Source organism: Rhinopithecus roxellana, chromosome 10 (assembly GCF_007565055.1).
Source record: "Rhinopithecus roxellana isolate Shanxi Qingling chromosome 10, ASM756505v1, whole genome shotgun sequence".
NCBI lineage: Eukaryota > Metazoa > Chordata > Mammalia > Primates > Cercopithecidae > Rhinopithecus > Rhinopithecus roxellana.
In genome coordinates, this window is record NC_044558.1 from 73618415 (window position 1) to 73641624 (window position 23210).

General features: G+C 37.6%; 1 protein-coding gene across 2 annotated transcripts in view; it reads right to left on the minus strand.

Annotated features, from left to right (window-relative positions):
• CNTN1 (contactin 1) overlaps positions 1 to 23010 on the minus strand; it is a 441173-nt gene extending 418163 nt beyond the window's left edge. Inside the window, exon 1 of one of the 2 annotated variants that reach the window (XM_030939730.1) lies at positions 22854 to 23010. The gene's annotated coding sequence lies outside the window, so the exon portion shown is untranslated. The remainder of the gene's footprint in view (positions 1 to 22853) is intronic. The other variant, XM_030939732.1, reaches the window with a different exon arrangement.
• Between the last annotated feature and the right edge of the window lie 200 nt (positions 23011 to 23210).

Genomic DNA, 23210 nt, shown 5'->3' on the forward strand with positions numbered 1-23210 from the left:
TATAGGGATTTAAAATAAAAGGCTAAGTTCATTTAAAAACTTTTTAATGGAATGTACTTGGTTTTGAAATGAATGCAAAAATAAGGTCTGGAACAGAAGCAGAGGCTAGTGGTGTTTTTCTTGCACAGTTTGCAAAACCATGAGCCAAATAAACCTCTTTTCTTTATAAATTACACAGTCTCTGCTATTCCTTTATAGCAATACAAGGAAGAGTGTAAAGGGAAATGCCAGACTTTTTTTGACAACCAGCTCTCATGGGAATTAAGAAATAACTCACATCCCCAGATTACCTGCAGGATGACAGCAAGCTGTTCATGAGGGATCCTCCCTGGTGACCCAAACACTTCCCATTAGGCTATACCATCAACATTGGGAATTAAATTTCAAAATGAGGTTTTGGGGAACAAGCATCCAAACTATAGCATGTTACAATGGTTCCTGAAACTTAAAAGAAAAATCCAGAAGATGGTTTTATTAAATTTCTAGCAATTGAGTTATATCAGCCAGCTATTGTCTGGTAATGCTACAAAATAAACATCTCCAAATTACAACAAGCATTTATCTTTTCCTTGCTCATGTGTCCACAGTTTGACTGGGCCAGTTACACTTTAGGCTATGGGGTTGGTTGGGCTTGCTCTAAGCTTTGTATTGAGTTCAAACTCTGTTCAGATCTCTCCACATCCACCTTAGATCAGCAGGTTCCTAGCATATGTAATTCTCAACACAGATGACAGAGTATAAGAACCAAGCATTACTATCATACTAGTCTTTAAGTAAAAAATAAATAAATAAATAACAGATGCACATTTGAAACCTCTACTTTGTTCCTATCCACTACTGTTACATTAGTCACAGAAAATCATATGACCTAGCACAATATCAACTGGCATGGCAGTATGCACAGTAGGAATAGAAGATAAATGAATACTTGCTGAAAAACAAATCCAAACTATCGAAATACTTTTCTAAGAAGAAAAATTGAACAGTGCTAATTTGTGATGAAAGGTCTAGTAACATAACATCTGAAAAGTATTCATACAATTTATGAAATAAGGATATTTTAGTGACCTAGTAAAGTATAGCTTTAATAAAATAATAAAAAAGCAGATTTCAGAGGTTATGGAGTGAATTCAAGGCAAAGAACTGTGAAATAAGCATAGACGAATGTTTGAAGAAATTTGGGGCTGGGCACAGTGGCTCACTCCTGTAATATCAAAACTTTGGGAAATTGAGACAAGACAATCATTTGAAGCCAGGAGTTTGAGAACAGCCTGGGAAACAGCAAATATAGCAAGACTCCTTCTCTACAAATAAAAATAACAGGCTAGCCATAATGGCAAGTGCCCGTAGTGCCAGCTACTTGGGAAGCTGAGGTGGGAGGATTGCTTGAACTCAGGAGTTTGAGGTTATGGTGAGCTATTAATTATATTACTGCACTCCAGCAAGGGAGACAGAGCAAGATCCTGTCTCTTAAAAAAAGAAGAAGAGAAGTAAGAGTAAGGAGGAGGAGGAGAAGTAAAAACAAAGAAAGAAAGAAATTTGGCTACAAAAGAGAAGAAAGAGAAATGACCACAGTCATTAGTTGGGGGTGCAAAAGTTTAAGGAGGGTTTTCATTTGTTTAATTTCTTCTGCATCGTTTTTAAGATAAAGAGAATTAGCCAAGCATAAATCCTGACATCAGGAAGTCAATAGAGAGGGTAAGGTTTAAGATACAAGAAAGAAGTGAGAATGAATACAGTGAGGTCCCTAAAAATGTGAAGGGATATAACCCAGAACCCATGAGGAGAAAGAAGACTTAGACTGAAATTGACTTTACTTTTTCTCTGTAATAAATTGGTGGAAGCGATTTCGAAACTACAGTCTAGTAATTCTGAAAAGAGAAGAGAAAAATGAAAGAAAAACATAGCTAGAAAAGTTAATAGAGAAACATAACCCAAAAGTTTGAAGGTAGGAGAATTCTAAAATTGAGAGGGAAAGACTGAAATTTCAGGAGTAGGAACTTCTGAGCACAAGAGAAAATTTCTCTTCATGTTGTGGAAAGTTGAGATCCACAGCACTGGTAGAGGGATCAGAAATATGAAAGAGAAGAGATTCCTCTCTCTGACAGGTTTAAAGGATAGCTGTAGAAATAGTGATGCTAAGGTGAAGCTGAATTTAACTAAGATACTGCACCTCAGAGTGATATTTTTGGTAATATAAGTATTAGTGTCTTCTTCTAGAATAGGTCCCAAAAGCATGTGGAGAAAGGCTGAATTTAAAATTCAAAAATAGAAATAACTAGCTTATGTGTGAATTATACTATGAAATCTAAAGAGATAAAATAATTGTTGAGAACAGTAAGATTGTCTCTACCTGTATATTTGCAAGAACCTACAAGAAATTCCTTGGTTTTCCAGTATTCTTTTTAGAAACAGAGGATAATATGAACCAATAATATTTGTAAAAACAGTTGTAACACTGTTTTACAAGTCTGTACTCAAAAAATATCTTAAATGAATACAAGTCACTATATTCATATCTACCACCTTAGATCAGATATTAGATTTCCATGTTCAGTGGAAATTTATCAGTACAGTTATATCTCATTTTATTGGACTTCACTTTACTGCACTTCACAGATATTACATTTGTTTACAAATTGAAGTTTTGTGGCAACCCCATGTCAAGTAAGTCTATTGGCATTACTTTTCCAACGGCATGAGCTCACTTCTTATCTCTGTGTCATCTTTTGGTAATTCTCACAATATTTCAAACTTTTTCATTATTATTTTATCTGTTATGGTGATCTGTGATCAGTGATCTTTGATTTTACTATTGTAATTGTTTTGGGGTGCCATGAGCTGCACCTATGTAAGACTTAATTGATACTTAATCAATAGGTGTTCTGATGGCTACACCAAGGGTAATGCCTGCATCTTTCTCCCTCTGCTCAGGCCTTCTCATTCCTTCAGACAACAATATTGAAATTAGTTCAGATAACCCTACAATGGCCTCTAAGATTCATAAGATTTCATAAGATTTTAGCTGCCATAGATAGTGATTCTTCTGATGGTTCTGGTAAAAAGTCAAATAAAATGGCCTCAATTGAAAGAAAGAGTTCCACATCTCTCACTCTAAATCAAAAGCTAAAAATTGTTAAGATGAGTAAGGAAGTTATATGGAAAGCTAATAAAAAACATAGGGCTCCTGGCCAAATAGCTAAGTTGTGAATATAAAGGAAAAATTCTTGAAAAAATGTAAAAGTACTACATTAGTGTACACACAAATAAGAAAGACAAACAGACTTATTGCTGATAATGGAGAAAGTTTGAGTAGCCTAGATACAAAGTCAAACCACCCACAACATTCCCTTAAGCCAAAGCCTAATCCAGAGCAAAGCCCTGACTCTCTTCCATTCTATGAATGCTAAAAGAAGAGCTGGAAGCTAGCAGAGGTTGGTTCATGAGGTTTAAGGAAAGAAGCCATTTCCATAACATAAAAATGTGAAGTGAAGCAGGAAGTGGTGATGTAAAATCTGCAGAAAGTTTTTCAGAAGATCTAGCTAAGCTCACTGATGAAGGTGGCTACACTGAGCAACATAATTTTAATGCAAACAAAACAGTTTTATACTGGAAAAAGATGCCATCTAGGACTTTCAGAGCTAAAAAGGAGACGTCAACACTTGGGTTCAAAATTTCAAGACAGGTTGACTTTCTTGTTAGTGGCTAATGTAGCTGCTGACTTTAATCTGAAGCCAATACTCATTTAACATTCTGAAAATTCTAGGGCACTTAAGAATTACACTAACTCTACTCTGCCTGTGCTCTGTAAATAGAAAAACAAAGTCTGGATGTAGCACATCTATTTACAACATGGTTTACTAAATATTTTAAGCTCACTATTGAGACCGACTGCTCCAAAAAAAACAATCCTTTCAAAATATTACTGATCATTGACAATGCACCTGGTCACCCAAGAGCACTGGGGGAGATGTATGAAGAGACTGCTGTCATTTTCATGTCTGCCAACATAATGTCCATTCTGCAGCCATGAATCAAGGGGTAATTCTGACTTTCAAGTTTTGTTTTTGTTTTTTTTTTTTTTTTTTTATTTAGGAAATACCTTTCATAAGATTTTAGCTGCCATAGATAGTAATTCCTCTGATGGATCTGGGAAAAAGTCAATTAAAAATATTTTGAAAAGAATTTACTATTTTAGATGCCATTAAGTACATTTGGGAGGAAGTAAAATCAAAACTATCAGTATTAACAGGAGTTTGAAAGAAGTTGAATTTGAAGAGTTCCATATTTCAGTAGAGAAAATAAATGCAAAAGTGGTAGAAATAGCAAGAGAAATAGAATTAGAAGTGGAGCTTGAAGATTTGGCTGAATTGCTATAATCTCATGATAAAACTGTGACAGAAGAGGAGTTGCTTCTTATGGATGAAAGTGGTTTCTTGAGATAGAATCTACTCCTGTTGAAGATGCTGTGAACATTGTCAAAATGGCAAGTAAGGACTCAGAATATTATATAAATTCAGTGGATAAAGCAGTAGCAAGATTTGAGAGATCAATTCCAATTTTGAAAGAAGTTCTGCTGTGGGTGAAGTGCTATAAAACAGCACTGCATGCTACAGATGAGTCAACTGATTTCACAAACCTCAGTGTCATCTTTTCAGAAATTGCCACAGCCACCCCAGCTTTTGACAACCACCACCCTAAATCAGTCCTCAGAAATCAGTGTTTAGGCAAGACCCTCTCCCAGCAAAAAGATTATGACTGGCTGAAGGCTCGGACAATTATTAGCATTTTTAGTAACAAAGTATTTTTTTAATTAAGATGTGTACATTTTCTTAGACATAATGCTATTGCACACTTAATAGACTACAGTATAGTGTAAACATCACTTTTATAACCACTGCAATATCAAAAAATTTGTGTGACTCTCTTTATTGCAATACTGGCTTTATTGCAATGGTCTGGAATAAACCCACAAAAACTCCAAAGTATGCTCATAGCTTACCAGAAACCCAATAGTTAATGAACAAATGTTAATAGAAAGTCTCAGTGGTACAATTTCAACTTCCAAAATAAAAGCATAGTATTTGTAATATACCATAATTTCTCTCTAATGTAAAATTCAATAAATGAAAGAAAATGTAACTTCAAATTATATTCAAAATTCTAGATCATATAGTTTCTACTTGAGAGAAGTACCTAGGAATAAAAAGCCATTGGAAGAGTTAATATTATAAAATAAAGCATCAATTTTTGATAACAGTTACATAAAAATTACAGCAAGTAGCCTTTGCTCTTAGTTGTACATAAATTATGCTTCATTTTGCAGCCATGTTGAGAATTTGGTTGACTAAAAATATCTTACATTAAAATTAGCAGTCTAGAAACCATCTTTCCAATGGCCACCCAAGAAACTGAAAACTCCACAATATTTTTTCTCCCTCATATTTTCCTCTTCATCTCACAATGAAACACTTTCTTTAGAGACAAATCAGTCACCCATTATCAGTCATCAAAAAACATACCTGGACAAGCACAGTAGATTAGAACATTTTGTGCACTGAAATAAATTAGTACTTAGCATGAAAGGAAAGGGATGCTCAGATTGGCTAGCAATGTTTGTAAAAAGCCATCCTTTGTTAGAAAAGAAGGAAGATGATAGAAATGAAAGAGGAAGCCTGTAATCCCAGCACTTTGGGAGGCTGAGGCGGGCAGATCATGAGGTCAGGAGATTGAGACCATCCTGGCTAACATGGTGAAACCTTGTCTCTACTAAAAATAATTTAAAAAAAAAAAACTTGCCAGGCATGGTGGCTGGCGCCTGTAGTCCCAGCTACTCGGAAGGCTGAGGCAGGAGAACGGCGTGAACCCGGGAGGCGGAGCTTGCAGTGAGCTGAGATTGCTCCACTGCACTCCAGCCTGGGCGACAGAGCGAGACTCCGTCTCAAAAAAAAAAAAAAAAAAAAAAAAAGAAAAGAAAAAAGAAAGAAAGAAAGAGGAAGAGGAGAAAAGCAGTGAACAGAATAAGATAAAGAAGTAATGGTGGTGATGCCTCTGGCATTGTGGTGATCCTTGAGGTATTTAAAAATTATTCTAGAGGCTTAATCTGAACAAGTGTTTGTGTATGTGTGTGTGTGCATGTGGCACGCGCACGCACGCGTCTTTATATATATGTTTTGTTGAAGCACAAGCATTAACTCCATCTAGGTTGATCAAAATTTTTGTTTCTGGAATGTGCTCTGAGAAGCAATAGGGACACTGCTAGAAATGCAGATTCCCCGCCGGGTGCGGTGGCTCACGCCTGTAATCCCAGCTCTCAGGGAGACAGAGGAGGGAGGATAGCTTGAGCCCAGGAGTTCAAGACCTGCCTGGGTAATACAGCGAGACCCCATTCTCCACAAAAAGGAAAAAAAAAAAAAAAAGACAAAAAAAGAAATGCAGATTCCTGGGTCCCATATCAGATCTACTAAGCCAGAATCTGTAGGGATGGGAGTCAGGATTCTGCCTTTTTAACAATCTCAGGTAATTCTTATGAACTGCAAATACTGAGAACAGCCAGTGCCTTATAATATATCAGTTATACAGCATGTATATTATCATGATCATAACTACCAATATGGAAGAAGTAGTGTGGGCATCTGCTAATAAATAGACAATCTTCCTCTGGGATTTTCAGAATATGGAATATTATTAGAAAATACCATTTCTAAAATATTTTCTTTGTTTACTTTTAAAAACCCAAAACATTAATGTGTTTTGTGGGGTCCTATAAGTTTGAGGCAGTGTTCTAGGCACTGAAGATTCAAAATAAATATTGAAAAGACATATTCTCCACTCTTACAATCTAGTAAAGAAAGGGAGACATGGACAGAACTATGGATAATGAAGTGTTATAGAGGCTATGTCAGAAGTTTACACAAGGTACACTAGGAACACATGAGGGAGGTTTCAATCTGCCCAGGAGAAGTCAGGCCAGGAGAAGCTTCCTGGAAAATGTGGCATAGAGGAATCTTGAAAAATGAGCAGAAGTTTTCCAGATATACAGTAAAGACACAGGCAAAGATTTCTCCCTGGTTAAAGCATCAAATGATATAGTTTGGACCTGTGTTCCCACCCAAATCTCATGTCAAATCATAATACCCAGTGTTGGAGATATGACCTGGTGGGAGATGACTGGATCCTAGGGGTATATTTCTCATGAATGGTTTAGCATCAACCCTTTGGTGCTGTTCTCAAGATAGTAAGCTCTTCTGAGATCTGGTTGTTTAAGTGTGTAGCACCTCCCCACCACTCTCTCTTGCTCCTGCTCCTGCCATGTGAGATGCCTGCTCCCTCTTTACCTTCCACCATGATTGGAAGCTACCTGAGGTCTCCTCAGAAGCAATGCCTGCATTATGCTTCCTGTACAGGCTGCAGAACCGTGGGCCAGTTAAACCCCTTTTCTTTATAAATTACCCAGTCTCAAGTATTTTGTTATAGCAATGCAGGAATGGACAAACACAACACCTTAAAAAAAAAAAATGTTACTTTTGCCCAGAATTCTAAAACCTATTATTAAACATTGGGAAAAAAACCCAAAAAACTATGATCTGATGTAGACGGAAAAATTCTCTATTACTACCCATTATCAACAGTGCTTACCCCACCTCAAACACAAGGAAGTTTATGATAAATAAAGTATATAAGCATATGCAAACTGAGCAGAAGGTCTATGGCAAACATGAAGCAGAAGTAATTCATCAGAATTCAAATAGTGGTGTCAAGTCAAAGGACACTGCAAGCCATTGTGAAGGAAAATATTCTCTGGATGAAACAAAATCCTGAAGAAAAGGCTGACACATTTTAATTCCCTAACAAATCAAATAATAGGCAATCACTAGCTTTGAGAAATACCACTGTTTTTGGACACTCACAAAAGGACCGGTATTGTCAATATACCTTGGCATGACTCTTCCCTGAACACTGAAGGCACTAAAAAGAGACAGAAAGTAAAGAAGAAACAAAGAAGAAATTACACTTGCTATATATCAGTAAATCTTTGTGACTTCTCAATATATAATGTTATCAGAGTATCAGAAAATAGAGCGATTTTTATTGCAGGGATAAGCTTTTCATATGCTGAGCAATGATTCTCTGAGCACATTTCAGTATGACTAACATAATCATTTAGGTCAGTAGCAATGGCAATTTTTCCTCTTTACAACTAATCACTTTACCATTGTAAAAATAAATAAGACAAAAAAAATTCTCAGTCTGGTGATGTGAGGCATGAGAAGTTACAGGGAATAGCATTTTACAGAAACCATCAGTTTAAAATATCTCCAAAATCCGAGTTTTACTGTACATCTTTTCCTTAGTGATTTAGTCATATTGTAAATGACTATTTCTTATACCCGCATAACAGATATGATTGTATACAAACAGGAAACCATACGTGTTTATAAAAATAAGCAAGGTAGTGTTCTAAGCTGTAGCTAGGGATGAAATCCTAAGTCTAGGACATCTGTGAATTTTTATGGCTTTTAAAAAGATATGTGTCTCAGCCAAAATCGAGAAAGAAGCTGTGAAATCAAAGAAGCTGTGAAAAAGATGAAGATGAAAAAATATGACCCTATGTTTAATTTTCTTTTCTTAACTACTCAAAGAGAGTTTTCATAACATACCTAACAGCAAGATCAAGTCAACAATAAAATTACTACTAGATCTTATTAAAAGATGATTTGGAGAGTATGGGCCTACCAATTTTTCAAAATTTCTTATCAAGTGAATGATCTACACATGCTGTTTCAAATCTAGACTTATTTTCTTTAACATTTTTGAAATTACAATACTTTCATATCTAGTATCTTTCTTTTACATCATTAAATCCTAAAATAATTATGAAATCTGATTAAATCACTGCCTTTCTTTGAACCATTGCTCCGAGAATAAGACACATAATTCAACACTTTAAAGAAACTTTCTTTTTTTTTTTTTTTTTTTTTAGTTTTCACCAGGTATTTTATTTTATTTTATTTTATTTTATTTTATTTTATTTTATTTTTTATTATTATACTTTAAGTTCTAGGGTACATGTGCATAACGTGCAAGTTTGTTACATATGGATACTTGTGCCATGTTGGTGTGCTGCACCCATCAACTCGTCAGCACCCATCAATTCGTCATTTATATCAGGTATAACTCCCAATGCAATCCCTCCCCCCTCTCCCCTCCCCATGATAGGCCCCGATGTGTGATGTTCCCCTTCCCGAGTCCAAGTGATCTCATTGTTCAGTTCCCACCTATGAGTGAGAACATGCGGTGTTTGGTTTTCTGTTCTTGTGATAGTTTGCTAAGAATGATGGTTTCCAGCTGCATCCATGTCCCTACAAAGGACGCAAACTCATCCTTTTTTATGGCTGCATAATATTCCACGGTGTATATGTGCCACATTTTCTTAATCCAGTCTGTCACAGATGGACATTTGGGTTGATTCCAAGTCTTTGCTATTGTGAATAGTGCCGCAATAAACATACGTGTGCATGTGTCTTTATAGCAGCATGATTTATAATCCTTTGGGTATATACCTAGTAGTGGGATGGCTGGGTCATATGGTACATCTAGTTCTAGATCCTTGAGGAATTGCCATACTGTTTTCATAATGGTTGAACTAGTTTACAATCCCACCAACAGTGTAAAAGTGTTCCTATTTCTCCACATCCTCTCCAGCACCTGTTGTTTCCTGACTTTTTAATGATTGCTGTTCTAACTGGTGTGAGATGGTATCTCATTGTGGTTTTGATTTGCATCTCTCTGATGGCCAGTGATGATGAGCATTTTTTCATGTGTCTGTTGGCTGTATGAATGTCTTCTTTTGAGAAATGTTTGTTCATATCCTTTGCCCACTTTTTGATGGGGTTGTTTTTTTTTTCTTGTAAATTTGTTTGAGTTCTTTGTAGATTCTGGATATTAGCCCTATACACCAGTAACAGACAAACAGAGAGCCAAATCATGAATGAACTTCCATTCACAATTGTTTCAAAGAGAATAAAATATCTAGGAATCCAACTTACAAGGGATGTAAAGGACCTCTTCAAGGAGAACTACAAACCACTGCTCAGTGAAAAGAGGACATTAACAAGTGGAAGAACATACCATGCTCATGGATGGGAAGAATCAATATCATGAAAATGGCCATACTGCCCAAGGTTATTTATAGATTCAATGCCATCCCCATCAAGCTACTAATGAGTTTCTTCACAGAATTGGAAAAAACGGCTTTAAAGTTCATATGGAACCAAAAAAGAGCTCGCATTGCCAAGACAATCCTAAGTCATAAGAACAAAGCTGGAGGCATCACGCTACCTGACTTCAAACTATACTACAAGGCTACAGTAACCAAAACAGCATGGTACTGGTACCAAAACAGAGATGTAGACTAATGGAACAGAACAGAGTCCTCAGAAATAATACCACACATCTACAGCCATCTGATCTTTGACAAACCTGAGAGAAACAAGAAATGGGGAAAGGATTCCCTATTTAATAAATGGTGCTGGGAAAATTGGCGAGCCATAAGTAGAAAGCTGAAACTGGATCCTTTCCTTACTCCTTATACGAAAATTAAATCAAGATGGATTAGAGACTTAAATGTTAGACCTAATACCATAAAAACCCTAGAAGAAAACCTAGATAGTACCATTCAGGACATAGGCATGGGCAAGGACTTCATGTCTAAAACACCAAAAGCAACGGCAGCAAAAGCCAAAATTGACAAATGGGATCTCATTAAACTAAAGAGCTTCTGCACAGCAAAAGAAACTACCACCAGAGTGAACAGGCAACCTACAGAATGGGAGAAAATTTTTGCAATCTACTCATCTGACAAAGAAACTTTCTTTTTCTGCTCTTCAGCCACATATCTTGCTACTGTACAATTTATACTATACCATATTTCTTTATTTGTTTCTGTTATTTGAACCAGTCATGCTATTCTTTGCTTCCAGGTCTTTACTTGTCCTCTGCAGAGGACAAGAAGATGTTGGCTCTCCTTGGATCAAAGCACCCATTCGCAGTTTTGAACTACCTTTTTATCTATTTCACACACTTAGTTTAGAAGACTCTTGAAGGCAAGAAAAATCTCACTTAATCATTACTATATCTCCAGCCCCAATGCAATGTCTACCACATGGAAGATCTGTGTTTCTGTTCTCTTTCTCTCTTTCTCTCCCCGCCTCCTCTCACCAACAATATAAATGAAGGAAAGAAGGAAATATTATTCACATCACTTCTTTCCATTTCTAGCTAGCAGAAGAGACTACTTTGTAGATTATTCATAAGAAACAGGCTCCTTTTCATGTCTAGAAACTCTTCTCACTGAAGATCAAACAGCTCTGAGAGGGTCATAAATAGGTCAGTGAGAAACAGGCACCTGCCTAAGTAGCCTAATTACCTAAATTGAACCTGGAAAACAATCAGATGAGAGCAATACAGCAAACTTAACTTCCATATCTATTTTCACAACTTCAGAAAATGAAGGCACTCAAAGTAAGAGGAACTGAGTAAATTTTCCAAAATTACGTATCTACTAAATGCCAGAATGTAGATTTAAATCTTTATCCATTGAAAAGCTGTAATACTAAAAATAATAATGAAAACAGGGGAGTTTTGGTTTGAATTTTATAAAACAACTTAGGATCCACTTAAATAAACTGAAATGTTTTTACAATTCCAAAAATAACTGAAATATTTTTATATAAAATACCAAAATTTAGTCTATAGGGAAATACCAATTTTTATGTTTTATGATCTCTTTAGCACAGAGCTATGCTTCATTTATATTATTTTTTCAGTAATAATTTGATTTGGAAATACAAAATCCAAAGGTATTTGAAAGACTGATAATAGTACTAGGGAGAATATGCAAAAGCAGACATTCTTATTCATATTTCTAGGATTATATATAAATCACTATAGTCTTTAAAGGGCAACTTGGAAATATCAATAATCTGTAAATATAAATAATATATATAATATATATTATATAAAATATAATATATGCATTATATAATATAATATATATAATAATCTGTTATATATACATATATACCTCTTGACCAGCAAGAAATGTCTTAGAAAAATATTCCCAGGAATATAAAAAACTACACGCAGACTAATGTTTTGTAGCACTCTTTTAAAACACACTGGAAACATTACCCAAAGTTCCAACAATGAGACAAATAAATTGTGTTTTGTGCAAAGGGATACTATGCAGGTACTGAAAAGAATGTGTTGGCACTGTAACATGTGGAAAGAAAAAGTTGTCCAAAATAAAAGGAAGTGGCAGAACACCATATATAGTATAATTCAATTTTGGGCCGGGCACAGTGACTCACACCTGTATTTCCAGCAGTGTGGGAGGCCAACGCGGGTGGATCACCTGAGGTCAAGAGTTGGTGACCAGCCTGGCCAACATGGTGAAAACCCGCCTCTATTAAAAATACAAAGAATTAGCTGAGTGTGGTGGCAGGCTCCTGTTATCCCAGCTACTCAGGAGGCTGAAGCAGGATAATCACTTGAACCCGCGAGGCGGAGGTTGTGGTGAGCCGAGATCGCACCATTGCACTCCAGCCTGGGCAACAAGAGTGAAACTCCGTCTCAAAGAGAAAAAAGAAAAACAATGTCTAACAAATTTGAAAACATGCATAGGAGAACTATCAGTAATAACACAAAACTGGAAACAACCCAGGTATTCAACAACAGAATAAATATGTATAATTTGGGGGCATTCATTCAATGGAATTCTACAGTACAATGAAAATAAATTATTGCTACATGCAAGAATATTGACACAGCTCACAAAAAAATTTTGAACAAAAGGAATCTGGGCCAGGCATGATGGCTCATGCCTGTAATCCCAGTACTTTGGGAGGCTGAGCAGGGAGGATCATTTGAGGCCAGGAGTCTGAGAACAGACTGGGCAACAGAGAGCAAGACCCTGTCTCTGGGGAAAAAAAAAATCTGATACAAAAATGCGTACTTCATGATTCCACTTATATAAATTTCGAAAACAGACAGAACTATTCTACAGTCTTATTAGTCAGAAGCTACCTTTGGAGAAGAGTAAGGTGATAGTGATTAAGTGGGGCTGGAAGAGGGGTACCTGGGTGCTGACAAAATTCTTTCTTCTGAGTTGAGTGTTGATTTCATAGGTATGAATACTTTGTCATAGCTCATTGAGCCAAATGTTTTCCGTATTTCTGCTATTCTTTAATTAAAAAGGGAAGAGGAAAGAATGTAATAATACAGTGTTTTACTGAAAATTGATGTCTTAGGTTCATTACCACTGAACTTGTGCATAAACCAAAATTTGAAAATAACATTTTTCGAGAAAGCAGGTTAATTTTCAAGTAATCTGAAAATTGTTATGCTCTCCAAAATAATATAAATAGACCAAAAGAAAAATAAAGTCAATCCATTAGGCATTTACCAATATTTTAAATTAAATTATACTGCATTTAATGTATAAAAATAATTTACAAAGGAAAGTTTTATCCGATATAAAATTCTGTCACAGTAAACAGCTTGAGTTTCAAGCTAGAATATCATAAATATTGTTTATAATATTCATCTCTTCTGTTACAGTTAGCAAATCTGTACTTTTAGTAACCATGACAATTAAATACTATCAGATTAGAAGCCTTAGGAGAGAATTACTGTTTATCGTTTGAGATGTTAGAAAGCAAAATCAGGGCAGAAATGCATAAAAACTTCTGGTGCTTGCGTCAAAATTCTAATGATTGGCCCATTAGAGGCATATTTAAATGACACATTGTAATGGTCCAATTCATGCACCATGTAAATTACTGTCGTGAAAGATATTAATAAGATATTCATAAATAAAACATATGCAAATTTAGAATGATTTAATTCCTTGTATTAATACTAAATTTATTTAAGGGTCCAGGGATAGAATAGCAGAGTTTTAAACTGTGACTCACAAAATACTAAAACCAGCTATCATGAGCCCTGGGTTGGTGCTGAATAACACAGTAATTAAAAACTCGGGCTTCAGAGTCAGACAATCTGGGTGTGAATTCTAGCCTCTGCATGCATTAACTTTTTAATAACTAACTTTCCTGATCTGCAAAATTGGATGAATAAACTTTAAAAAACCTTTTCACTGGTTTTGCAAAGTGTTAAGATGGTCATGTGCAACACAGTTTTTTAAATGCCCAACACAGAGTGAGTGCTCAATAAGTGATTGTTAATAACTGAGGTACAATTATAGAGAAGACATTTGCACAAGTAAAATTTGAAAAATCAATCTTATACTTCGGTGTTTATAATTTTCAAACTGGGATAGATCACCGTTCTAACTAAGTACCCATCTATTTTTCATAAATTTCTTTTTCAACGCTTGCACTATTTTCTAAAAAACGCATTTGACCCCTCTGGTTCTCCAAGATTACACTGAATATATGCTAAGCCAAAAACTGAAGACTAAAGTTGAACATTGTCTACCAAATTAAGAAAATCTAGAATTTTTTTTTTTTAGACGGAGTCTCACCGTCGCCCAGGCTGGAGTGCAATGGCGCGATCTCAGCTCCCTGCAACCTCCGCCTCCCAGGTTCAAAAGATTCTCCTGCCTCAGCCTCCTGAGTAGCTGGGATTACAGGCATGCGGCACTACGCACAGCTAATTTTTGTATTTTTAGTAGAGATGGGGTTTCACCACGTTGGCCAGGCTGGTCTCAAACTCCTGATCTGGTGATCTGCCCACCTCGTCCTCCCAAAGTGCTGGGATTACAGGCATGAGCCACCATGCCTGGCTGAAAAAAAAAATTTAATAACTCAAATTAAAAAAAAAAAGGTAAGGGAAAGAGCATTGTACTTGTCACCTAATATAAAAAGACACGTACTTCAAAACAAACAAACTGAAAAGGGTAATATGGTGTGTGTGTGGGGGGGGGGGTGTTCTAAATGAGCAAGTAACTATAAGACTTAAAGATATGTCTAAAGCAAAATGTTCTGTCAGTTGGTTTCTTCTCAGATTACTAAAAATCAAAGCAAAAACCCTATATAGGTATAATGTAATACATTTTTACTAGGACATTAAGGGGATTATTATTATCAAGATTGTTGTCCTTAACCTAGACAAAATGATGCCAGTCATCTCTCAGTGAAATGTTCTGGGCCAAGCATAACACATAGGACACTCAACTATGAGCCAGATCATCTTACTTTTCCAGATTTACCACTAACATGTAACCTTGGGCAAATTACTTACTTCTCTGAGCTTATTTTTTTTTATCTATAAATGTGGATAACCATGACGTTGAATCTAACTTTCAAGACTGTTACGAAGGATCAAATAAGGCTGCACATGTGACCATACTTCGTAATCTGCCAAAGATGACACCAATGGAAGACCTTCTATTAAATAAAGAAAAGTGAAATTAACTTTGCCGTTATTTAATTCCTACACAGCTAAATTTACACATCTACATTATCCATGTAACTATACATTCCTCTTTCCTTTTAAAATGCAGAATTATTTAAAAGATATTTATTGACTGATTTAGCAATTTGGAATTATTGGCTGTCCTAGGCATGCTTTTCATTACAAAATACTTCATTAAAAAAAAATCTCCCTTATTTATCCTGTATAAATTAACAAAACCAGGAAGTTAATTTTTGACATATTGTGAAGATTGATATAATTTTAGTTTGTATTGATTGGTTTCCAGGGTAAAGATATGGATTTTTCATTTGTTGAAATCCTAAAAACTAATTTAGGATTAGTTATTCATTTCTTCAGAAAATGTTTATTAAGTTTCAACTATATGTCAGGTCCTCTATCAGACACAAAGAAAAATAACGTATGGCCTCTATCCTCCAGGACTTACAGTGGGGGCAAGAGACAAGTAAACAATCAGTACAATGTAGTATGGTAAGTGACATGGCAAGGATATCCACAGGTTACTATGGGAGTCAAAATTTAAGACTGAGAATTCAGGGAAGTCCTCCAAGAAATGGTGGCACCTGATCCAAGGCATGAAAAGGTAGGTCAGTTAAAAAGCAGACAAGAAAACAGGTTATTTATGGGAGAGAATAGAACATGGGGAACATGGGAGGGTGTTGGGAGAAAAGAGAAAACAAGATGCATTAGGAGAAAGCAAACAGTTCAGTTGATTGACATTGTGGGAGACTGGAGATGGGAGAAATTTGATTAACGAGAAAATGAATCTAGAGAAGTTACCAGGTACTATTTAATAAAGGACTTCAGGTGCAATGCAAAAGACTTCAGACATCTTATTAATACAACAAAAGGGGAACTTACTCAAAAAATTTTCAGCAGAGGAAGCATACGATGAGATTGACTTTAGAAAGACAACTGTGGTTATGACATATAGAATGTACTCAGGAGAAGGCGACTATGAGAGAGGAGAATAAAATAGGGACTTCAAACTCTGAATATCTGTTTTTTACACAGAAAACAAAGTTGTAAAAAAATTTAAGTGGCTGGCCTCATGGCCGGGCGCGGTGGTTAACTCCTGTAATCCCAGCACTTTGGGAGGCCAAGGCGGGAGGATCATGAGGTTAGGGGATCGAGACCATCCTGGCTGACACGCTGAAACCCCGTCTCTACTTAAAACACACACACACACACACACACACACACACACACACACACACACACACAAATTAGCCAGGCATGGTGGCGGGTACCTCTAGTCCCAGCTATTCAGGAGGCTCAGGCAGGAGAATGGCGTGAACCCAGGAGGCAGAGCTTGCAGTGAGCCGAGATCATGCTACTGCACTCCAGCCTGGGCAACACAGCGAGACTCTGCCTCAAAAAAAAAAAAAAAAAAAATTAAGTGTCCAGCCTCAAAGCACACTGCTAGTAACTGACTGAGCTAGGTTTCATGCAAAGCTCTGCATAACTCTTAACACCTATGCACTGAAGAACCAGGCAACCTGCCTCTCATAATAGAAACTAATGCAACCAGCACTAAGCATTTAGAGTGGTAACAAAACAGGGAAGAAAAAGTAATGACATGCTCAGGTCTACACCATCAAAATCAAGTACAGGGGTGAACAATTATCTAGTGAATTAAGGACCATATGGATAATCCTGGCAGAAGCAGATTTAGTGCCTGAGTCATTCAGATAATTGTGCAAACAAAGTGCCCTGCTCTGGCTGAGTAACCTGGCCATTAATATCTTCCATAGCGCATTCTGCCCTGTGGCTCTTTTGAAATGGACAGTAGTAGCTCAGAAAGAATTAAGGTACTATTCACTTCATGGGGAGCTGCCTAAAGAATAATGGAATCTTAATAGACTGAGTGAATTTTATGTGTCCCCAGGAGCCATTTCGCACTGGGATATACATATGATATACATAAGCCAGATTCTGCTTCAAAGGAGGAAAGAAGTTCAGCAATAGCACCATCATATGTTGCTTTTATATTCAATTCTCCGTTAAGTGGCAGAAAGTTTTCTGAACCTGAAAGCTACAAAGAGACACTACTGCAAATAGATTTATAAACTACAGTAAGGCTATACATTTCTCTGTGTTAGAAAGCATTTTTTAAAATGCAAAGAACAAGGTGAGGAAAATTTTTGCAGCATACCACAGATTTCCTATTACATGAGAAAATATGAACACTCCAATGAAATTCACAAATTAAGAAATACAAAGAACCAATAAATATAATAACATTTTTGAACTTATCCAAAATCATATGAACAATAACTCAGAAGAAAACTAGATACATAATTTATACTGTCAAAATGATCCCAATTTTTAAAAATAGTACCAAGTGTTAATGAGAGTATGGCCAAACTGGTACAACCACTGGTAGAGTATAAATCTGTGCTTACATTTTGGGGGAAGCAATTTGGCAGTAAGTGTTACGAAGCTAAAAATATTTACACTTTTGCCTGGGTAACTTCTAAGAAGCTGTCATAAGGAAATGGTCAGAAATGCAAATATTAATATAATAAAGGTTCATTTTTATGACTGTGCAAAACTGAAAACAATCTACAGATCTATTACAGAATATTGGCAGCCAAAAAAAAAAAAAAAACATGGCTAGTGAGAATATTAAATGAAATGAATAAATGTTTATGGTATATTAAGTTTAAAAAGTTAACAAAAGTGAAAGTTCACTATAAACTCAAATTTATAATTGAAAAATACCTATTTATATTAATAGAAGTAAGACTGGAATATTGAAATAGGATCTCTTTGTTTTGTGGAATTTGGTGGATTTTTCTTTATTCCCAGTATTTCTTTAATGTTTCTAGATGTCCTTATGATAATAAAGTACTATTTTCAATGTGATATTAAATAGACTTTTGAATGTAACTTTACACAGTAGGTCATTCATATTATTGAAGTGAAATAATGCCCCATCCTCCTGCTGCTACATTTCCAAGATCACGCAACTAATCAGTCCTGTTGTCAGGAGTTGAACCTGAGTCTCCTGCTCCAAAGTCAGTGCTCTTTAAGATTTGAACTAAAGTACAGTGAAAGTTTCAAAGGAAAATAGAAGCATTAATGAAAATTGAAAGCACATTATACCAACAATACATGGCATCTTAGATTAAAGCAGATAGACTTATATATTGGAAGATTTGATAACATGCCTACTGCACTCATCCAGGCATGGAATGCCAGTATGAAACTAGTGCTGGAATAAGCAGAGAAAGATACAAATTAGAGTTGAAAATAAAAATGAATTAATTACTGAATATACAGTGAACACTTGGACTAGAGGAAAGAAAGTCATAAAAAGTAACTAACAGGCTGGGCGCAGTGGCTCACGCCTGTAATCCCAGCACTTTGGGAGGCCGAGACGGGCGGATCATGAGGTCAGGAGATCAAGACCATCCTGGCGAACACTGGTGAAACCCCGTCTCTACTAAAAATACATAAAAATTAGCTGGGCGTGGTGGCGGGCACCTGTAGTCCCAGCTTCTTGGGAGGCTGAGGCAGGAGAATGGCGTGAACCAGGGAGGCGAGGGAGCTTGCAGTGAGCCGAGATCGCGGCACTGCACTCCAGCCTGGGTGACAGAGCGAGACTCCATCTCAAAAAAAAAAAAAAAAAAAAAAAAAAAAAAAAAAAAAAAAAAGCCTGTGAAGTTGTAGTCTCCATTGATAAAAGCCAGTTTATGAATGATGCCTATCGATGGGGAAAAAGGAAAACCAGTTTTCATCTTGTACATTACAATTGCTATAAACAGCACTGCTATTATTAATAGCTATTCTTTATGAGTAATTACCATGGGCCAAACCCTATTTTGAATGTTTAACATGCATTATCTCACTTAATATTTTAAAAATCACAAAATCCTCTCATGTAAATGCTATGATAACCCCCAATTGACTTGCTGATATTCGCTTAACTGCATCGTGATACCTAAATATTAACACCTGCAGGCTTCCTCCCAAAGCCTGTGTTCTTAGCCAGTAGGGTAAGTGTAAAGGAAATGGCTAATGGGAGGAAGATTAGGAATAGAAATGCAGAAGGAGAACTTTATTTTCAGTAAGATAAATTGTCATCAATTTGGGGGATTTGCTTGAAAGCTAGAAGTTGAAAGAGAAGTTAAGAGGGAGACAAAGGAAAGTTAGAAAAATTAAGAAAAAAGTATGGTGTCAGAGCATTGTAGTGTCAAGGAGCAAAATTTCAAGAACAAGATGGACAATATGGAAAATAGAAGGTCAGAAGAGAACAATGAATAATACACCAATAAAAAAGAAAACAAACATTGGAATTGAGGAGGAGGAGCTTACTGGTGAGTTAGAATAGGTTGTGGGATATGATAGAAACCGTGGCCAATTTGCATGTAGAAATAGATGGAAATTGAAGGATTGGTTGATGTTTTTGAAATAAGGCAATTACAGAGCATATTTTGTATACCGAAATATAAATTGTCTATTTCAGCTCTTTCTAGTTGGTCTCAAGGGACATAAGATACAAGAGAATACATAGAACCAGTACATAGTCATAACCCCTACTGGAAAACTGAATCATTCTATGGAAGGATATAGAAACACTTTATGTCATCCATTACTCCTCATGGAGAGGATCATAAAGCCAGAGGAAGTTTCCTCCCAATACATAGCCTTCTACCAAAAAATTATCCCCAAATCATTGCAGCACCCATCTAGCTTCTTAGGATTATGCTTCCTGAACAAGAATCTTTAAGGCTACTTACTATAGGACTGTGTTCAATGTGGTGAGGTATACAAAAAGATTATAAGCATAGTCTTTTTCTGCAAAGTACTTCCTAATTAGAAAACAAATCAGACATACAAATGAGGATTAAGCAACAAAATAAGACTAAGCATGATTAAGTTTCCAAGTGAAAATAGTCTACTAGAGATTCTGAAGAGGAGTGATTGTTTTGTTAGAACCCTGAATTTTAAAATGCATTTAGTTGATACATACCAATGTATCAACCAATGTACAATACAATAATTATGTATTGTGATAATTACCAGTAGTAGCTCTATTTATTAATGACCCACTATTTGCCCATCCCCATGACAGAAACATGAATACTTTTTTATGACCCTCATAGCAACCTGAAAATTCAATGCTATAAAATTCCTTTTGAAGACAAGGAAACAGATTCTCAGAGTTTAATTAACTTGCTCCAAATCAGATCATTAAGAAGTTGCAGAGCAAAATTAAAAGCCAGCTCGCCTGTGATGGTAACTTGGTAGATTAAATCATTTATCTTCAAAATGACTTGGCAAGTTAGAATTTTGTTCTTAAAACACAGAATTAATTTTTGTAGGGATACATGTCAGGCTAGAACTAAATAAACTTGGTTTATATTGTTTCTGGTATCATCTTTGACCACATTTTGTTACCAGGACCAAAAATCCTGGGAAGCTAAAAAGTATTCTATTTGAGGGGAAACTGCTATGCAGTATAATTACACAGCAGGTTGTTGGAATATTCAAGTTTTCAGAAGACTTTAAACCAATCACTTGTGTCCTCTGAATCTTAGTTTCTTCATCTGTGAAAATGGAAAGGTTGTCATCAGGAATAAATAATTTTGGGGAATGGCAAAGATAAATGCACATACATCAATCTATAAAAGAAAGTCCACGTAGTACAAATAGATGTGAAATGAAAAAGCAGTACAAATTTAAACATCAGGTCCACAAGTAAAATCTGTACAAAGAAATACATCAAATCTACACCCGCAAGGGTTCTAACAGTTCCTTAGTCCTGGAAAGTGGGTGGATCCATTCCCAGATCCCCAAATGCTGTTAGCTATAAGTTATCACTCAAATAAATTTACTACCAAATAACGAAACCATTATGCTGAGTCTAATAAAATATCCCAGATACGGCATGTATTAATTTGATTTGTGTTACACTTCGGGCTGGTAAGGTTCATATGTACACTTAGAAAACTGAAAAATGAAGCGAAATGGATGAAGATCATATGGGCACTCTAAGAATGTTTTCAAAATACTGAAATATTGAAAGCATGAAATATGACATATTGAAAACATGAAATATTGAAAACATGAAATATGAAATATTGATCTTTACGTGAGTTACAAAAACATTATTTCACGCAGGCTTTCAGCAGTCTGAATGCTTCTCCCGCTGTTCCCCCAGTGGAGAATTGGATTCTCTTTTGCCCCTCCCACTCAGTGCTTCCAGATTGCTTGAGAAGGCCAAGGCAGCCGGCTCAGCAGCAGGGAAGCCGGGCTGGGTATGCAGGAGCTATATATAGCTCCACCTTGGAGATGTGCACACACAAGCACACGTACGAATACCCATGCCCGGTCTGGCATGAAAATAAATAAATAAATAAATAAGGAAAGGTCGCAGCTATCCCCTCTTCCTCCTTCCCATCACCCCAATTTTTCAGGAATTTTCCAAACAGGGTGTCATCAGTCCCAGAGGGTGATGCAGCGTCGGATTTCTCTGCAATTCTTCTGCCTACTGCTCCCAGCAATCTGACTCCTGCAGGAACCGGCACTGGGCCAACACCTACTACCCAGATGCGGTCACCCAGCGAGGCAGCCTCGCAGCCGCTCGGAGCTCATCCGGGCATAATCACTTGACTCCCTGGGAATCCCTGAAGCCAAACCCACATTTCAGAAACTAGGTGTGAAGGTGGTTCCCGTAGACAGCGCCAGGCTAGGAGAGAAGGGGCAGTGGCTCCGCGGTCTCTCCCTCCCGCCTGCGGCAGATCGTGGAGAAGGGCCGGTGCCTTCTCAACGGAGATGTGATTAATCGGAACGTGCCCTTCGAGTTGCAGGGATTGTTCCCCACCCCCATCTCCTGAAGGGAGCTAGATCTTAACAGAGGGGCCAGGGGACAAACAAGTCCCTTCTTCCCCTCTCCGCAACCGCTCCCAGGTTTTCGGGGATGCGCTAGCCAGGCGCCCAGGTGGGATGGGGAAGATCAGCAGGTGCGGGCCGGCGTCAGGAGGGAAAGATCTGCGCGCCCCGGGCTGCCGACCTCTCTGCTTCCCCACCCTTCCCCTGCCGAGGCGATATGGCATCCCTGGGGCGAGTTCCCGGCGCTGGCGGCGGTGGCAGCCTCCGAGAGGAAAGTTGACGAGACACAGACCCCGGGCTCGGAGCCCTCTCCTAGGGCACTGCCGTCCTGCCCTGTCCGGCACCCCAGGGCTCCGGCATCCCGCACCCCTGCTTCCCCGCACCCCAGCCACCTCCGCCCCAGTCCTTCCCGCGCCGTACTTCACGGCGAGAGCTGCAGCGTCCACAGGAGATGTGGGGGTGACGAGGGCGGGGCGGGGCTGGGGGAAGGGAAGCAACAGCATGGAAATGCGCATTCTTTATTTTATCTGCAAAGAAGGAAAAGTCCAGCTTCCTACCTGTTCCCTGCTGCTCCTGCTCGCCTTGGTGCGGCACAGCTGGACCATACCCTACAGGTTTCCCACTTCCGCGGCAAACACCTGGGAGTGCATCTCCCCACCCGCGCCCCTCCTCGCCTCGGCGGAGCCCACCCTGGCTACTTGACAGCAGAAGCCCGGCCTTTTAGGGCGGTTATTGGGGCAGCGGGGAAAGTGGGGCGGGGACCGCAGGGAAACCCGCGTCTCTGATTGGACAACAGGGATATCACTCTCACCCCCAGAACCGGCGCAGGCTGCAGACTTGGGTAGCTGCTAAACCCAACTGCAAAGGTTCTCTGCAGTGCCTGAAACCCAAACCTGCTGCTACCGGATCAAGGA